Below are 20,271 nucleotides of genomic sequence, written 5' to 3'. Positions count from 1 at the left end.
CTTCGGATTCATTTTTGTTAACATGAAGATTTGAAGTGGAGTCACTCACTTATTTATGGCCGAAACACATGTTTCTGTGGTCTCCATGTCGTCAGTCGGCATATTATGTCCGTAGTAGGGAGTGACTCCATTTAAATTTTATATTAGCTCTAACCAACATAATCGAACAAGCACCCACCAACACTCATATATATATATATATATATATATATATATATATATATATATATATATATATATATATATATATGAGTGACTCCATTTAAATTTTATATTAGCTCTAACCAACATAATCGAACAAGCACCCACCAACACTCATATATATATATATATATATATATATATATATATATATATATATATATATATATATATATATATAATGACATCCATCGTTGCCCGTGACCAGGCACTGATTCACACAGGAGTCGATCGAGGTAATGTGCGTGGTCTTTGCTCATTGATGGAAATTGAAAAAAAAAAATAATAGGGATTGTAATAGCGCAATAAATTAACATGCAATCTTAAAAGATACAATATTATGATCCAGTGTCAGACAAAGACCAGGCGTTTATTTCTTGTCGATGTCAAGGAATTATTTATGTGTTAGAATAATATGAATCGTCGATTGGTAAAGACAAAGGTGAAATTAGCAACGAATGTTGGTTGTATAATAACTTTGAAAAATGCTATCGATGCGTGGAAGTTACACAGAGCATAATTAATTGTTTTAAAAGCTTATTAGCTCTTAAAGGATACACTCCGATACGAAAATGAACTAAAATTTTACAAAAGTTTTGGTCTTTTAACTTTAAGATTTCTTAATTTTTTATTTATTTTTTTTTGGCTTCTGGTTCACCCAGACATAAAAGCTTTTTGTGTTACTAATTACTATCGTTTTTTTTTTATTATTGCACAGTACCCCACTCGACTCAGGTGTGAATGAATACCTATAAATTCTCAGTGACATATAATTGTAAGATGATTATTACAAAAAGGACGCCTAACAGACGACTGGTACTGTAGGAAATGGAAATATGTTTCCCTGTGGCTAGATACGAAAAAAAAATGAAACTTTGTGAAACGCATTGAGCATGGTAAATCCATAAAAATGCTATAGGGAATGAGATTAGCGGAAGAGTAGAGTCCCTTGATTGGACGTCACCTTACAGAGAGAACTTCAAAATGGTTTTGCGCATGCGTCTCTCTCGTCCTCGCTTTCGGTGAAGTGTCTCATGCTGCACAACCAACATGACGTTCTCTCTCTAATAACTTTTCCGCTCGTGACTTCCAATCAGGGGACGCTACTCTTCCGCTAATCTCATTCCCTATAGATAGTTCGAAGATGACGTCACTCGGGTCTTTGTTATTGTTTTTTTGCGATCCGCGTCTATGAGTAATGCTCACTAAACTATATTAACCTGACTATAAACGTTCATTGATACACACAGTTTTGTGTGTTGGTCCGTTATACTTCCGGATGGCAATGTTATGAGCTTCCTAGCCAAGCGCATACTATCTATATATATATATATATAATTTAATTTGATATTTTGTTTATTTATTTTTTGCGTGATGAGCACTCAAGGCTTCAGCCCCCCCCCCCCCCCCCCCCCCCCACCCCTGCATAGCGCCAGCCCGTATGCTGTCCAAACGGGGGATTCATTCACCCAGACAATGGAAAGACAGTAGAAGGCAGTTGCCGACACCGTCAAGACAAAGGGGAAGATGAATGGCACTGCTTTAAAACTCGCCGATGTGTCAGGATGTGTCACGAAGTGTCACGATGTGTCATTGATCTGGTCACATGACACACAGTGGCACACCGTGACACTTATATTACCTGTGATTGCTAAACCAGCGGTCGTGAGTGAGGACAGAACAGATTTCGTTACGGGTGGGGCCGGGGTAACGGGTGGATGGGTGGTTGGGTGGAAATACGGTGTAAAGTGAGGGGTGGTGGAAATACGGTGGAAGGCATGGGGGAGGGGGCGGGGGCGGGGAGGAGTGGCAGCCGTATGATCAAGGATGTATTTGTATTTTTAAAATTACTCTCTTTATTCCAGAAAAATGAATTAAAATAATTAATAGATATGAACATTTGTATAGCGCATTTTCACAGATTTACCACACTCATCAAAGCCCTTCACATTGTTTCATTTATTTCCCCCGCTAGGCCATATGGAACAAATTCAAACACTATCAGTTTATATCAAGATTAACTTTTTTTTTCTCTCTGGCTTTGTTTGTTTGTTTTTGTTTTTTTTGTGTGTTTTTTTTTGGGTTTTTTTTTTTGTGTGTTTAAAATGTATTTATTACTATCTATTTTGGTTGCTCTAAAATCTTCTTTTTTTATTTTTCAAAAACCTCTTCATATTTCTTTGGAATGAACGGGGTAGGAGTAGTAACTTCTATAGCTTTGGTTAAGAGGGAGGGGTATCTATGGGCCACAAATAAACACAATGCATTACAATTGGATTCAATAGTCTGATCTCACGTCGCCCAGTAACGGAGGCCATTGTTGTTCTAAACAAAGAAAATCCGTACTTTTTATCATTCATGCTGGCTAGAACTTTTCAGATGTCGTGTGATCAGAATGTATACAAGTCAAAACATGATCAGATTTATAATGTTTTTCTCCCCTGGATACACTTTTATGCTCGTCGGAGGAATGTTTCTTAAGGGCGTCCGCCATTGTTCCGATAGTTTAAAGCCAGTTACTAAGTTACTATGCGTCATTACGAGGGAAGTGACGTCATGACTGTTGAAGCGTATATTTCATCACGTCTGACTGTATTATGAACAGCTATGACATACATATAAATTGAACACGATTACGAGCCCGGTTAGCTCAGTCGGTAGAGCATCAGACTTTTAATCTGAGGGTCAAGGGTTCGAGTCCCTTATTGGGCGACAATTTTTTCCCCCTCAAATTTCGTTATTATATTGTTTTAGGTTGTAATCATGTTATAATATTTTAACATTTTGATATTATTTTCATTTTTTTTCTTCTCTCGTGCATGATCAATTTATTGCAATGTATTTTCTTTACTGTAATCGCGCTTGCAAGTCATTAAACCCAATTTGATTTTATCTGCATACATACTGATCAATCGATTTCCTTCCAGAGAAGGTGTGTGGCTATGTGGTATTGTGGTATGACACTCGCTTCGGATCGGATGATCCTGGGTTCGAGCCTCGCTCGGCGCATAGAAGAGTCCTTGGAAAAGGCTCTTTACTCACATTCCCTCAGCGTACTCAGGTGTAAAATCCTGATCGTTAACTCTGTCGGAAAAAAATAATAATTGACATATCGCCTTACAGGCGTCATGTCTCGTTCTACATGTTACGTGTTGCTGTCGGTCAAGAACGCTTTGTATAGTGCTTTGAGCACGTTTGGTAGATATTGCGCTATATATATATAAATATATATATTGTATGTATTATATATATATATATATATATATTATATATATAATATATATATATATATATATATATAAGCTTTAAGTTCGAGCTCAAATAAGTTATCTTTTCTTGTCTTGGAATTTGGTTTAATTCCTTTTCTTATGTAGTTATCTTTTTAAGATACGATCTAGATGTTACATTGCACAATGCTGTTCGGTCCTGTCATCGTTAATAAATAACTACGTACCCGTAACTCTAAATTGACTTGGTACACACTATCCGAATAAAAGAATAATAAAAGTGACAAAACAAAACAAAAACAAAGAACAAAAAAAAAAAAAGAACAAAACAAAACAAAACAACAACAACAACCAAAGACAAAAAAAAAAAAAAAAAAGAAAAAGAAAGACTAGAAACAAAAAAAAAAATTCCGCCCAACGTGGGGCTCGAACCCACGACCCTGAGATTAAGAGTCTCATGCTCTACCGACTGAGCTAGCCGGGCTGGTGAGGGCGGTGAGATAAGAATCTTATCGAATTTAATAAAAGTTTCATTATCTGCTCTTATCAAATCTGTTGTAGAGTGCTATGACATACGTTTAAATTGAAATAGAATGCAAGCCCGGCTAGTTCAGTAAGTAGAGCTCCTGGGTATCTGAGATTAAGAGTCTCATGCTCTATCGTGCTATCGACTGAGCTAGCTGGGCTGGTTATCACCACGGAGGACATGATTTTCGTGACTCTACGATTAACACTTCGTAGTAAGACGAGAATAAATGCATGGTTAATTATTATCTATTGTATATATTTCATCGCGCCTTATCGATTGTGAACGACTATTCGAATCAGGCTTTTAATCCGCAGATCAAGAGTTCGAGTCCCTTATTGGGAGCTTCTTATTCCATTTTCAGAACTATCATGTTTTTTTTTTTGTTTTTGTTTTTTCTAATCATGTAAATTATTATCCGTAATTTTAACTTTTATTTTCTTCTTGTTTATTATTATTGTGTGTGTGTGTGTGTGTGTGTGTGTGTGCGCGCGCGCGCGGGTGTGTGTTTGTGTGTTTGTGATTTATTTATTGAAATGCACATTCTTCTTTACTGTGCTCACGCTTTTAATTCTATACCTCGATAATTGAAAATACGACTAAGCCGACGTGCACTTATGGTAGGCCTGATAACTCATTCCTTAAGGGCTCATTGTTGTAAAGGAAATCTAAAAATAATTATGCAAACTATAGATTGAACGAAGATGACGTCACTCAGGTATTTGTTATTGTTTTTTTTTGCCATCCACGTTTATGAGTGCTTCTCACAACACTGTATTAACCAGACTATAAACGTTCATGGTTACACATAGTTTTGTGCGCTGTTCCGTTATAGATAGAATGCGCTTGGCCAAGGAGTTCACAACATTGCCATCCGGAAGTATAACGGACCAACACACAAACTCTGTGTAACCATGAACTTTTATAGTCTGGTTAATACAGTTTAGTGAGAACAACTCACAAACGCGGATGGCTAAAACAATAACAAAGGCCTGAGTGACGTCATCTTTGAACTATCTATACTTCCGGATGGTAATGTCGTGAGCTTCTTCGCCAAGTGTATACTATCTACAGTCCATTACAACAATGTTAAACAAGGCCCTTAAGTTGGCTCGGATGTCAGACCTCTGTCTTAATATACACACGTGGGACTGTTTCGTCATCTGTTATCTGACGCGATGTACTATGACATACATTTGGATCGTAGTCACTTACAAGCCCGGTTAGCTCAGTCGGTAGAGCATCAGACTTTTAATCTGAGGGTCAAGGGTTCGAGTCCCTTATTGGGCGTAATTTTTTTTTCGTTATTTTTTAAAATACATATCATAATATCATACTTATCTCGGTAATTATGCGCAGTGATGCACTCTTCAAATTTTAAAAAATTTCTTTGTATAGATATATATATATATATATATATATATATATATATATATATATATATATGTGTGTGTGTGTGTGTGTGTGTGTGTATGTATGTTTGAGCGTGATATATATATATATATATATAAATATATATATATATATATATATATATAATATAATATATATATATATATATATATATATATATATATATATTATATATATATATATATATATAAACGTTAATTCTTCTTTACAATAATCGCGCTTTCATGTTGGTTTAAATTTATTTTTTTCTTATTAATTTGTCCACAACAGTTGCTCTGTCACAATCATCTTCATCAACTGTAATTATTGGTTCGTCCTTTACAATCAGAATATTTGGTCCCATTTACCCCATTTCGTCCCCTTGATTATTTATTTCCTGTAGAAAAACGCCTTTGATAACCTTAATAAGCTTGGCTAAGAAGCTCATAACATTGCCATCCGGAAGTATAACGGACCAACACACAAAACTGTGTGTAACCATGAACTTTTATAGTGTGGTTGATCCAGTTTTGTGAGAATCACACAAACGCGGATGGCAAAATACAATAACAAAGGCTTGAGTGACGTCATCTTCGTTCTATCTATATGTCAAACACACAAGGCCTAGGTAGTGAATATTTTTCACACTATTCTGTCACACGGATAAAGGAATTGCATAGCAAAACCTGACGACACGATGCATTTTTTTTTTCAACCATCTGTGTTAAAATTGTAAGTGATGCTCAGGAATCTGAGGGCTGTTTACTCCAGGTGATAGGTAATCACCTAGGACTTCATAATAATATATATAGATGTCGCTGGTAATCACTGACGGTGGCCAAGGGTCTTCGGTTCTTGGTCAGCAGCTGTTGATTTCAGGGCCAAAATATAGGTAGAATGAAGTTGACGTCACTCGAGTCTTTGTTATTATTATTTTTTTCCCCATCCACGTTTAAGAGTTATAATCCTTTATTTTAAATTTTCGAGTCAAAAATAAAATAATTCTATTGTTTATTCGACTAGAAAGTTAAAAAAATATACGATAACTGACGTAATTTTCAAACGTGTATGCACTGTATGTTGATTGGAGAATCGAAGGCTCATACTCGATATATTTGTCAGTGCATGGCATAATCAGTCGGAAGGTGAAAATTTTGGATTTGCATTGTTTTGCATTTCCTGAATGAATATACTCACTAGAGCATTTAATATTAATTTGAAGTAAATCGGATGATGTTTCATGAACTTAAGGTCAGATGTATGGGAAAAGTTTCCAGCAATTGTTATCAATTTTCATCCTTTTTTTTCAATTTGACTAGGTGTAAAAATTATTAAGAAGTGAAATTAACCTTTGATATTTCTTGAAGATGTACAAAAAGGGTTGATTTAATCATTTATGACAAGAACTCTTTTTTTTGGGATAAAACTTGACCTTCTTCGTAAACTTGGTAATATCTCAGTTCAAACCTTTTCACCATCCGACTGATAATGTCATTCAATGTATCATCCGATAATAGTTAACTCGCTCAATCCTAGAGAGTTTTTCTACTTTTCAAAATTGGAGAAAATATGTATTAAAAATAAGCATGTACATAGATAGTTTTATTCAACTATCATTGACAAATAAAAACTAAAAACATTAGCTTTGATACTATGCCTAGCCTATAATTTGTCTCAAAAGAAATGTAATAAATAGGCATGGGGTAAACGTAACCCTAGTAAACTACGGATATAGTCGGTGTCAGGGTTGAGTGAGTTAAAAAGTCATCCATGTCAATGTCGTGCGGCTATGTGGTCTAGTGGTATGACACTCGCTTTCGGATCGGAATGTCCTGGGTTCGAGCCTCGCTCGGCGCATAGTTGAGTCCTTGGAAAAGACTCTTTACTCACATTCTCTCACCGTACTCAGGTGTAAAATGAGTACCTGGCTGTTAACAGCGTTGTCTTTGTCCGAAAAATTGTAATATCGCCTAACAGGCGTCACGTCTCATCCTACATGTTAAATGTTGCTGTTGACCAGGGATCCCTTGTAAAGCGCATTGAGCACGTTAAGTGGATATTGCGCTATATAAATGCTCAATTTTAATAACTTGACAGGCAAAGCAAGAAGAGGTCACCGAGGAACCATCAAATTATCAAGAGGTGACTTTTAAAATCTGCTAAATTTACATTATGGGGGTCCCGATAGTACAGTTGGTAGAGCACTCGCTTCACACGCAAAAAGACCACGATCGATCCCGGGTTCAGTCGGGGTTTTTTTTCTGACCCCCTGCCCACCCAGCAGTGAATAGGTAGCTGAATCTGTTAGATTTGGCGGAAAGTACTTTCAATTGAGTCGCGTCCTATCTATATATTAGCAATCAATTGCTATTGTCCGTTTCACGCTATAGAAACCGGGATAAACTCCGTCTCTATAGGCTTAATGGCCCTAAAGTCACATCTTTGATAGGAAAAGAGATTATAACCCAATCTTACAACAAATTGGTGGGACATCTTGGAAACAAACTTGAGCTTTTTATATAGCGCAATATCCACTAAACATACTCAAAGCGTTTTACAAGGGGTCCTTGACCAAAGGCAACATAATGAACATGTAGTACGAGACATGGCTTCAATACTCTTCAACAGTCGTAACGTCACTTCCTTCCTTATGACGCATGGTAACTTAGTAACACTGGCTCTAAACTATCGGAACAATGGCTGACGCCCGTATGAAATATTTCCCCGGCGAGCATAAAAGCGTATCCAGAGGAAAAAAACCCCATAAATTTTATCATGTTTTGACTTTTACACATTCTGATCACAAGACATATGAAAAGTTCTAGCCAGCATGAAGAATAAAAAGTAATGATTTTCTTTGTTTAGAACCAAGATGGCCGCCGTTGCCGGGCAGTGTGACATCAGACTACTGAATCCAATTGGACAATATTATTTTTTTTCCGACAGAGACAACGCTGTTAACGGACAGGTACTCATCTGACACCCGAGTACGGTGAGAAAATGTGAGTAAAGACCTTTTCCAAGGACTCAACTATGCGCTGAGCGAGTCATACTCGCTAACCGGAAGGTTGACATGACACACAACCCTCATGCTAAAAATGATGGCGTCTTTTTCGATAGAATTTGTCGAACTAAATTTATTTTTCTTGAAATGAAATCATCACGATGTCTAATCCATCTCAGAATACACGCAAACAATCTTCATGACAATAGCAAACACGAACACCGTGGAAAAAAATTGTGAATATGGCCAGTGTTACGAAAAATCCAACTTGTCAGATATTATATAATATATATAATTATAATTGAGCTTTATATAGCGCAGTATCCACTAAATGTGCTCAAACCGCTTTACAAGGGGTCCCTGGTCAACAGCAACATTTAACATGTAGGACGGGACATGACGCCTGTTAGGCGATATTACAATTTTTCGGACAAAGACAACGCTGTTAACGGCCAGATACTCATTTTACAACTGAGTATGGTGAGAGAATGTGAGTAAAGAGCCTTTTTCCAATTACTCAACTATGCGCCGAGCGCGAGGCTCGAACCCAGGACCTTCCGATCCGAAAGCGAGTGGCATACCACTAGACCACATAGCCGCACATATGATAAGATGATTTCATATATGTGTTAAAAGCTATCAAATGTCACTTCCGTGAAAACAACGGCGATATACATAATTATATTTAAAAAAAACTCAGATCAAGGATGAAAAAAAACAAAAACATGCACACAAAAATATGATCCAAAAGCACATTAGAGTATCTATCTACATTTTAGAAAATTTAATAGTTTCTTTAAAACGATTCTAATTTTAGATACTGTTCTTATCATTCTAACGGTGATCAAAAACTAAAGCGGGACAGGTAGATAGAAAAAAAAATAATAAGAAAGATTAAAATAAAAATTACAGCCAACGTGGGGCTCGAACCCACGACCCTGAGATTAAGAGTCTCATGCTCTACCGACTGAGCTAGCCGGGCTGACGAATGCGTTGAGATAGATAAGAATATAATCACGATACGTCTTATCTATTTAAATTATTTCACAATATTATATCTTTAGCAATCCTATATGAAATACATTTAAACTGTACCAATCTACAAGCCCGGTTAGCTCAGTCGGTAGAGCATCAGACTTTTAATCTGAGGGTCAAGGGTTCGAGTCCCTTATTGGGCGCTTTTTTTTTTCATTTTAAAGAAGTCGCTATCCTATTATAATTTTCTAATGTAAAATATTATCTTTCAATTTCTATTTTCTTTGTGTGTGTGTGTGTGTGTGTGTGTGTGTCTGTGTGTGTGTGTGTGTGTGTTTCTAGATATTTGGTGAAATGTAAATTCTTCTTTACAGTATTCACGCTTTCATAATGACTAGACTTACTAGTCCTTCAGAACCATTGATTTGTCCCATGGAGCCGGAGTTTATCCGGGTTTCCATAGCGTAAAACGGACAATAGCAATTGCTTGGTATCCTTTGGATAGGACGCTAGTCTATCGCAAATTACTTTCCTCCAAATCTAACAGACTCAGCTACCCATTCACTGCTGGGTGGACAGGTTAGGGGGAGGGGGAGGGGTCAGAAAAAACAAAAAAACAAAAAAAACAAACTCGACTGCACCCGGGATCGATCTCGGTCCCTCTGGGTGTGAGCTATCGGGACTGGAATTTTTTTAATTTTTAAAAAAATATATTCTGGTCAACAACAGTTGCTGTGTTACGGTCATCTTCACCAATAAGTGATTTGTCAATATAATTCAATAGTCGTAACGTCACTTCCTTCCTAATGACGCATGGTAACTTAGTAACACTGGCTCTAAACTATCGGAACAATGGCGGACGCCCGTTTGGAATATTTCTCCGGCGAGTATAAAGGGTATCCAGAGGAAAAAAAAAAACACATACATTTGATCATGTTTTGACTTTTACACATTCTGACCACAAGACATATGAAAAGTTCTAGCCAGCATGAAAAATAAAAAGTATTGATTTTTTTTATTTAGAACCAAGATGGCCGCCGTTGCCAGGCGGCGTGACATCAGACTATTGAATCGTATTGAAAAGTTGACTCCCGCCCAAAACCTGCTAAATTCATGTCTTCCTTGAACTTTCTCCTTTGAAGAATTGTTTATTTAGCCCTGATTCGCCCACTTTGGACTACATGGGTTATTCCTGTTGACATCAGACAAAATGCCCCGCGGAAGGGGGTAATGCTAATAAATATATGTACTATTCAAGGAAATGAAAACAAGATGCCCCCCCCCCCCCCCCATCGCGCCGTTTGTAAGCATGATTGATACCTTAGCTATTTGGCCACCTCTCTCGCTGAAAGAAAAATAACAAAACCCAGACAAAAATAACAAAACAAATAAATAAAATAAAATAAAATAATAATAATAACAATAAATAAATAACAAAAAATAATTAAACAAAACAAAAACAAAACAAAACAAAAAAACCAAGGTAAAAAACAAACAAAACAAAACTAATAAAAAAAAAAAAAAAATAAAACAAGCAAACAAACAAAATATAAAGCCCAACAAAAAAAATGAGACAAAAACAAATAACAAAACAAAACAAAAAAAAATAAAACCCGAACAAACAAACAACCAAAAAAAAAAAAAAAAAGACCAAAAATATTTTTTCAAAACAAAATGACAGTATCTTGTATGTAGGCTGTATGTTGTTGGTTCGTTTGTTTTTGTTGGGGTTTTTTTTTTTCGTTTTGCTTTTTTTTGTGTGTTTTTTTTTGTTTTTGTTTTGTTTTGTTTTTATTTTATTTATTTATTTTTTTAAAAAAAGGTTTCAAGGTGGATTCTGACACCGCCACCATTCATCGCCAGCAAGCTCTCGTCCTGCCTAAACAATCCAAATAAGAAAAGACTGTCTCATCAAACCGTCCACTGACACCGTCCCAGGTTTGTCTCAATCTTGACTTTATGCTTCCTCAATCTGTCCCTTTGTTGACTTTATGCCTTTCCCGATCTGTCCATTGTTGACTTTATGCTCCCCTCGATCTGTCTATCTGTTGACTTGATGTCTCTTCACTCTGTCACTCCAACAATTTTATGCTTTTTCTTCTGTTGCCGATCGGTAAAAAATTTATTGGGCAATTACGTTGTGAAATAAACTTTAGCGGTTTTCCAGTAAAAATCTCAAAACAATTACACGTTAGCAAGGATAAAAAAAAGATAAGAAAGAAAAAACGGAAGAAAAATAAAAGAGAGTAAAAAACAACCCTGCCCCTTCCCCTTTTTAAATTAAAAAAAAGAAAAGAAAAAAAAACACAATAAACAATCAAAACAAATTTATTGCGATAAATGATTAATGTTTCCAGTCTCTTACTTGAACCCTCAACACTCCGGTCCGAAAGCGAACGAGTGTCATACCATTAGGCCACTATTATAATAGATAGAACGAAGTCGACGTCACTCAGGTCTTTGGTTTTATTTTGGGTTTTTTTTTTTGCCATCCATGTTTATGAGTAATTATCATTTAACTGTAATAACCAGACTATAAATGTTCAAGGTTACACATAGTTTTGTGTGTTAGTCTTTTATATTTCCGGATGGCAATGTTGTGAGTTTCTTAGCCAAGCGCACATCATCTATACCCGCATTAATTTGTTTAGATAGTATGCGCTTGGCTAAGAAACTCACAGCATTGTCATCCGGAAGTATAAGGGAGCCAGGCACGAAACTTTGTGTAACCTTGAACTTTTATAGTCTGGTTAATACAGTTTACTAGCAATGACTATCCCGCACAAATCTTTGGGCCTCTTTTTCGCTCACGAAGTGCCGGAATTCGCGTCAAAATATGGGACGAAGCCGTTTCGTATATGCTATTTTAACAAATTAATTACGACGCTGTTTATCGATAAATATGACTGAAAGTTGGCACACAGTTAGAAAAAAGGTCATTTTAGATTATGTTAAGCGACAAAACTCGTGCGATTACCAGAAGACCGTTAAAAATAGATTTTTACTCTTTGGAGTAAAATATTTCTAAAACTACCGGGCGTGGAGGTTTTGTCGCTGACAAGGTAATACATGAACATTTCTTCTTTTTGGTTGTAAAATTTCATATGAATATGACGAGTACTTTTCCCGTATTTACAAAACACCATCCTAATTTGCTCTTCAAGTTTCAATCTTTTAATCCATTTATTACGCAAGATACAACCAAAGGCGAATAAAAATGCCGAAAAAGCGTCCCATATTTTCGCGTTTTTTTTTCCACTTTGCGGGTCATCCAAATAAATGACACCTTTGAAACTGCATAACTTGTTTATTTATGAATGGATTTTCAAAATTCAAAAACATTTTTACTCAGTGGCGATAGGGCTTTGATTTTAGACAAAAATTTTCCTAAAAAAGAGAAAAAAAAAACATTTTTCATAGTCATTGCTAAGTTTACAGAATTATTCATAAACATGGACGGCACAAAACCAAAAAAAAAAAAAAAAGTTTATTTCAAAGTTTATTCAATCTTAGGCTTTCGCTAATAAATCACACAATTTGATGACAACATATACATGAAAGTGGAAAAAAATGGTAAATGGAACCAAAAAATAAACTGATACCATTAATAACCAAGAAAAGAAAAAAGAAAAACAACAAAACAAAACAAACAAATGCAAAACAAAAAAAAAAAACAAAAAAAAACCCTAAAAACAAAACAAAACAAAAAATAACAAAAAAAACAAAAACAAACAATAACAAAGATCTGAGTTGCGTCAACTTCGTTCTAGCTATAATATAATAATAATAATAATAATAATAATAATAATAATAATAATAATAATAATAATAATAATAATAAGAATAATAATAATAATAATAATAATAATAATAATAATAATAATAATAATAATAATAATAATAATAAATAATATATAATAAAAATAATAATAATAATAATAATAATAATAATAATAATAATAATAATAATAATAATAATAATAATAATAATAAAATAATAATAATAATAATAATAATAATAATAATAATAATAATAATAATAATAATAATAATAATAATAATAATAATAATAATAATAATAATAATAATAATAATAATAATAATAATAATTAATAATAATTAATAATAATAAATAATAATAATAAATAAAAACACACGTCGATTCCTCTCATCTATTTTTCATTATATAAAAAAAGTCTTGATGGAATAATCACGGCTTTGTATTTCATATAATATTCAATTTTGTTAATTTTTATTCTTTTCCCGGTCCTCACTGCATTTACTTTTATTATGATAAATAATCCACGCATTGAAAAGGCTTTGTCTCCCAGCGTTCACCACAATCATAAGCCATGTCATTTTGTGTGTCATGTTGATACTAAAATTAAATAGCATGCGCATAGGAGTTCACTGAAGTCAACCTGGCGTCAATTATATGTCAAGAAGGAACAAAGTAGACGTCACTCAGCTCTTTGTTATTGTTTTTAGACAGCCATTTTAATGATAAGTTCTCACGAACTTGTATCAATTCAATATTCAATTCAAAAGGTTTATTTTTCGGCAATACGCTTCAACAGTCGTAACGTCACTTCCCTCGTAATGACGCATAGTAACTTAGGAACTGGCTCAAAACTATCGGAACAATGGCGGACGCCCTTATGAAATATTTCTCCGACGAGCATAAAAGCGTATCCAGAGGAAAAAAATCAAACATTATAAATCTGATCATGTTTTGACTTTTACACATTCTGATCACAAGACATATGAAAAGTTCTAGCCAGCATGAAGAATAATAAGTACCGATTTTCTTTGTTTAGAACCACGATGTCCGCCGTTGCTGGGCGACGTGACATCAGATAATTGAATCCAATTGCCAAACAGAACTGATTAAAAATATAATAATATTTCCAATCAACAAATCGAGTAAGTAAAATCAATAATGAAGCAAAGCAAACAATGATAAGATATATCGCGAAGTCCAAGGTTTGAGAGTTTTTGTTGTTGCCAAGATGAGGGTCATTTAAATCGATCGATATATGAAGGACGAGTTTTTTGGCCAAATTTTACAAAATGGGTTTTTCCAGAGTACGGCAGTAATGCAATCAAATATTTTTGATTTATCATCTTTCGTCGAGTGAGGTGACAGTTGTGGTCTAGTGGTATGACACTTGCTTTCAGATCGGAAGGTCCTGGGTTCGAGCCTCGCTCGGCGCAGAGTTGAGTCCTTGGAAAAGGTCTTTATTCACATTCTCTCACCGTACTCAGGTGTAAAATGAGTACCTGATCTTTAACAGCTTGTCTCTGTCCGAAAAAATTATAATATCGCCTAATAGGCGTTATGTCTCGTTCTACTTGTTACGTGTTGCCGTTGGTCAGGGACCATTTGTAAAGCGCTTAGAGCACGTTTAGTGGATATTGCACTATACAAAAGCTCAAAGCTTAATTCGTTTTTCGCTGTGACCGAGGTGGACGTTTTTGAATACCTAAATAGGGTGCAAGAGATTGAAAAGTTTAGACTCCTGTAACTGCCAGACAATAACTGATGAAAGTCTGAAATTTCATCACAGTCAAACCTATTTATTGAACTTTATGTATATCTACAAGCTTTTAGGAAAATATATTTAAAAAAAAAAATGATAATTTGACGATTGCTTTAATAGCCACAGTGCAATTTTGCCATATCCAAGATTTTGACTTATTAAAAATAAATTAATAAATTAAATTGACCTCTTATATAGCGCAATATCCACTAAATGTGCTCAAAGCGCTTTACAAGGGGTCCCTGGTCAACAGCAACATTTAACATGTAGGACGAGACATGACGCCTGTTAGGCGATATTACAATTTTTCGGACAAAGATAACGCTGTTAACGACCATGTACTCATTTTACACCTGAGTGTGCTGCGAGAATGTGAGTAAAGAGCCTTTTCCAAGGACTCAACTATGCGCCGAGCGAGGCTCGAACCCAGGACCTTCCGATCCTAAAGCGAGTGTCATAGCACTAGACCACATAGCCGCACGTATTGCTCAAATTTTGATGAGATCCGTCGATTCCCCCCATTTTGCTTTATGACTGTGCGTAGCCTTTTTTTAAAATTCATGATATAATTGATTTTCTATTATCTTGAATACTCTTCAACAGTCGTAACGTCACTTCCTTCCTAATGACGCATGGTAACTTAGTAACACTGGCTCTAAACTATCGGAACAATGGCGGACGCCCGTATGAAATATTTCTCCGGCAAGCATAAAAGCGTATTCAGAGGAAAAAAAAAACACATAAATTTGATCATGTTTTGACTTTTACACATTCTGATCACAAGACATATGAAAAGTTCTAGCCAGCACGAATAATAAAAAGAAATGATTTTCTTTGTTTAGAACCAAGATGGCCGCCGTTGCCAAGCGGCGTGACATCAGACTACTGAATCCAATTGTGATTTCATCCCATTTATTAAGAATCGACTCGCTTAACTCTGCTTCTGTATGACCCTTTTAAACCGTATTGAACATCAATGAACACTAAATGCCGTAATCCATTGGTTTCAAGTCATTGGAGGCCGTTGGTCTTTAGAACTAATAAATGGAATTTTATACCTGTCGTCTCTGAAAATTATGTAGTATTTCAGAAGAAAATAAAATAAATAAAATTCCCTTTATTTATCTATCCCGTCGGGGAAATTTGTTTGTAGGGTATATTCCGAGGTAGACGGGAATAACTCGGGCGTCAGCCGCAGTGCAGGACCGCAAATTGCGCTAGGGCGAGGTCGTGACTTGCTCAAGGCCACACAGCGCAGCAGCGGCAGGCGATCGAACTCTGTGCCTTTCGGGTACGAAGCAAAGACTGTATCGCTGAGCCACGATGCCCCAGACTCTGCCCCAATTCGATTTTCTGATTTTCTGATTTTCTGATTTTCAACCAGACGCGGCAAATTCTTACATTAGTAACACTCTGCACTGCTAAACAAGAGACTTAAGCTTTTGAAACTTTCGATATTGTAATAATATTATTAATAATAATAATAATAATAATAATAATAATAATAATAATAATAATAATAATAATAATAATAATAATAATAATAATAATGAATAATAAATAATAATATAATAATAATAAAATAATATAATAATAATAATAATATAATAATAATAATAATAAATAATCATAATAAATCATAATATAATAATAATAATAATAATAATAATAATAAATAATAATAATAATAATAATATAATAATAATAAATAATGATAATAATAATAAAATAATAATAATAATAATAATAATAATAATAATAATAATAATAATAATAATAATAATATAATATAATAGATCTTTATTGTCCATAAATATAGCAATTTGTCATTTAGTTACACTTGTTATAACGTTATATGATAATTATAACATTGAACAGATATTTCACTCCTACTTATTTTCTCTCTCTCTCTCTCTCTCTCTCTCTCTCTCTCTCTCCTCTCTCTCTCTCTCTCTCTCTCTCTCCTCTCTCCTGTATACTGTTGTCATCTCAAAAAAATAAAATAAAATAAAATAAAATAACAAAGACCAGAGTGACGTCAATTCGTTCTATCTATAAGAGTCCATCGATCATGTCAACCCAAAAAAATTTCGTTTTGATGCGACGCGCCATTTAGTAAATAACGTGCGCGTTGTGACTATTATGTTAATGAATTGACTTCAATTTATTTAGAAGAAAAAGAGAAGCAGAAGGAAACTAAAATTATTATTGTTTGATCGATAAAAGTTAACGGCCATCGCACTAAAACAGTTATCTCCCCTTAATCTGTAAAAAACTAATAATATTTAAAAGTTTGGTTAGAAAATTCGTCCTTCAATTAATTATGGACGATTAATGACCTCATCTGGAAAAACTATCAATCTGGATTTTAAAAGACTGAACCCCGTTTGATTGGCAGTTCTAGAAGGTCATGTAAATCGATCGATATTTTCGCCAAGTCCCCCCCACCGACCTGCATTATTACTGAAAAAAACGTCGCCGCTTTGCGATTGATTTGATTGATGTGTTAATCAACTACAAAAACTAAAAATACGAATAAACTTATAAAATAAAAATTAAAAGAGAAATGGGAATAACTTGCGAGCTCGATACGCGTTTTTTCTGGTTTTTTTTTTTTTTTTTTTTTCCATTCCTTCTATTTTTAACTCTATTGATCATATGCATATTGATATAATTCTCCGACAGTCTAGAATTCACGTCAGATTGTTCTAGATATTTTCCCACGATTATTATAATAAATATAGAAAAATAAAAATAACCTGTTCAGGCAAGCCGAAATATTATTATTGTAACAATAATGTACCTAAAGCTGTTTCCTCCGACTCACAGCTGTGTGGCACCACGTTTTTGAGATGTACTCACTCTTGGTTTGTATATGTGTGTGTGTGTGTGTTTGTGTGTTTGTGTGATGCTAGATTTCATGCAAGCTGTTACCTCCAGATCCATGCATGTTCCAGAGATCAAAGAATTCGACTGGTTAGTGGATTGCTAAAGGGTCGAATTTAAATTAAGAACAAAACAAAGCAAAACAAAACAAAACAAAACAAAACCATTTTTTCGGAAATTATTTTATTTTGCTGGTAGAGGCCATTCGCCTTTGGTAAATTGGTTGATTAATGGTTTTTTATTTAGCTGGAGGATTATTTTTATGAAAATAAATGACAGTGCAAACCATTGTAAACAACAACAAACAACAAATCACACAAAAAATTAAGAAAAGAAACAAACAAAGCAAAACAGAACAATAATAAAATATTAAAAAAAAAAACAGAGAGAGATGAACGAAAAAAAGTAACAACACCATTTATTCTCTCTCTCTCTCTCTCTCATTCTCTCTCTCTCTCTCTCTCTCTCTCTCTCTCTCTCTCTCTCTCTCTCTCTCTCTCCCGCCCCCCCCCCCCCCCATGACTTTAAAAAGAAAAATTCAATGTTTAGTGCTCTATTGAGTTCAGTGCATTGCTGAGGCTGATTTCAAAGACTATGAAAATACCCGGAACATGATTTTATCTTTGTAGCTCATTCAAGCTAATTGGGAACATTATGAGTTACTGTAACTCTGAATTAAAAAAAAACAACACGTTTTAAACGTTTTTCTATTTGTCAGAAAACTATTTATCAAAGTGATAGCGATCATAGTAAAAGTAGTGATGATGATGATGATGATGATGATGATGATGATGATGATGATGATGATGAAAGTAATAATGGTAATAATAATAATAGTAATAATAATAATAATAATAATAATAATAATAATAATAATAATAATAATAATAATAATATAAATAATGATAATAATCAATATAGATTTAGTATTATAAGCACTGCTATTTAATACCATTATCATTAATCATCATCATCGTCGTCATCATCATCATCATCATCATCATCATCATCATCATTGTCTCATCGTCGTTGCCATTGTTGTTAACACTATTAATATCATCCTCAATTGTTATCCTCCTAATAAAGTAATTTTCTTTTTGGTTCACAATGATGATCCCTCTTTCAATAGCATTAGAATTCATTCTTTTTCTAACGCGACAATTAATGTTAATATTTGAGAACTGACCAAGCATTAACAAAGGGCCACAAGGCAGCAGCCATCTCCTCTGCTAATGTAAACATATTAGGATAAATGAAATATGATAAAATACGAATTCGATTGTTGAACATAAACAAGGAAACAATATTTGCCAAGTCCTCTTTATTCATAAAGTTGTTGCTTTTTGGCGAAGGATTGTTAATACTAATTTTCTCTTGTTTACAAAGACTCCGTAGCCTTTCTATCAACTGTAATTTTTATTTTTTTTATTATTTTTTTTTTAGCCTTGGTTTGTTTTTTATTCTTCTATGTCCGCCACAACCAGATCATGTGACCAGCGGATATTATGGATCATGTGACGAATGTTGGTATTCATTTGTTGGGCGGCCTATGTCAATACGGACTTACCCCTGAAGGCGTGCAGACGCTGACCCCGGTATGGTGGCCTCATTAAAACAGAATGGTGACACCAGACTTGCCGGATAGCCGGGGATATCGGACACTTTACATCTGTCTCCGGACACCTTTTCTTCTTTGGTATTGTTTCGGTGTTTCTAAATATTTGCATCATTATGAATTTGTTTGCTTTGAATTGTTGAGCGTGTTATTTTTTGATTCGGAATGAGTTGCCTTTTCATATTAGTCTGCTCTATCTGTTTTCACCTCTTTCCACACTCTCCTTTCTCTCTTATCTCTTCTCTTCCATCTTTCATCGTCTCATCTCTCTCAACTCATCATCTTCTCATCATCATTCATCATCATCATCATCATCATCATCATCATCATCATCATCATCATCATCATCTTCTTCTTCTTCTTCATTTTCTCCTTCTCTTGACCCTCCGCTTCTTCCTCATCGCCTCCTTCTCCTCCTCCTCTTCCTCAATCTACCTGTTTCTCCTTTCCTTTCCTTTTTTTTTTCTCATTGCCTCTTCCCCATCTCTACTCATCTACTCTCTCTCTCTCTCCCTCTCTCTTTATCTCTCTCACTCTCTCTCCCTCTCTCTCTTTCTCTCCCACCCCTCTCTCTCTCTCTCTCTCTCTCTCTCTCTCTCAATAAAAGATAATACCACGGACATTAAAAATACCCTTGAATGTAATGAATAAATAGGCTATAATTAATACCAATAGTAGCCGATACCTTGACAAGGGGGTTTCAGATATTTCCTTTCTCTCATTATATTCTTTAATATTCACGGTTGTTATTAATATGTTTGCTTTATATTTTGCGACGTGTTTTCAATTCATTCTAATTTAATAAAAAATTATGATTCCCAAAGAACTTTCTCTTTTATTTCGCTATCTCTCCCCCTTCTCCCTTTCTCTCTATCCTATCTATCTATCTATCTATCTATCTATCT

At 34.6% G+C, this 20,271-nt stretch overlaps 5 non-coding genes across 5 annotated transcripts; 3 read left to right on the top strand and 2 right to left on the bottom strand.

The window, feature by feature from the left end:
• The first annotated feature begins 2,840 nt into the window (after positions 1-2,840).
• On the top strand, positions 2,841-2,913 carry Trnak-uuu (transfer RNA lysine (anticodon UUU)). Its single transcript has one exon. It is a non-coding gene; the product is annotated as a tRNA-Lys (tRNA).
• Positions 2,914-3,839: 926 nt separating this feature from the next.
• Trnak-cuu (transfer RNA lysine (anticodon CUU)) lies at positions 3,840-3,912 on the bottom strand. Its single transcript has one exon. It is a non-coding gene; the product is annotated as a tRNA-Lys (tRNA).
• A 1,259-nt stretch (positions 3,913-5,171) lies between these two features.
• On the top strand, positions 5,172-5,244 carry Trnak-uuu (transfer RNA lysine (anticodon UUU)). Its single transcript has one exon. It is a non-coding gene; the product is annotated as a tRNA-Lys (tRNA).
• A 4,013-nt stretch (positions 5,245-9,257) lies between these two features.
• Trnak-cuu (transfer RNA lysine (anticodon CUU)) lies at positions 9,258-9,332 on the bottom strand. Its single transcript has one exon. It is a non-coding gene; the product is annotated as a tRNA-Lys (tRNA).
• Positions 9,333-9,455: 123 nt separating this feature from the next.
• On the top strand, positions 9,456-9,528 carry Trnak-uuu (transfer RNA lysine (anticodon UUU)). The gene has a single exon. It is a non-coding gene; the product is annotated as a tRNA-Lys (tRNA).
• Positions 9,529-20,271: the final 10,743 nt, after the last annotated feature.

The sequence above is a fragment of the Berghia stephanieae genome, chromosome 1 (assembly GCF_034508935.2).
Source record: "Berghia stephanieae isolate SIO BIC M18660-M18661 chromosome 1, UCSD_Bste_1.3, whole genome shotgun sequence".
NCBI classification, from domain to species: domain Eukaryota; kingdom Metazoa; phylum Mollusca; class Gastropoda; order Nudibranchia; family Aeolidiidae; genus Berghia; species Berghia stephanieae.
Note: the sequence above shows the minus strand (reverse complement) of the source record. Positions and strands in the feature narration are given on the sequence as shown.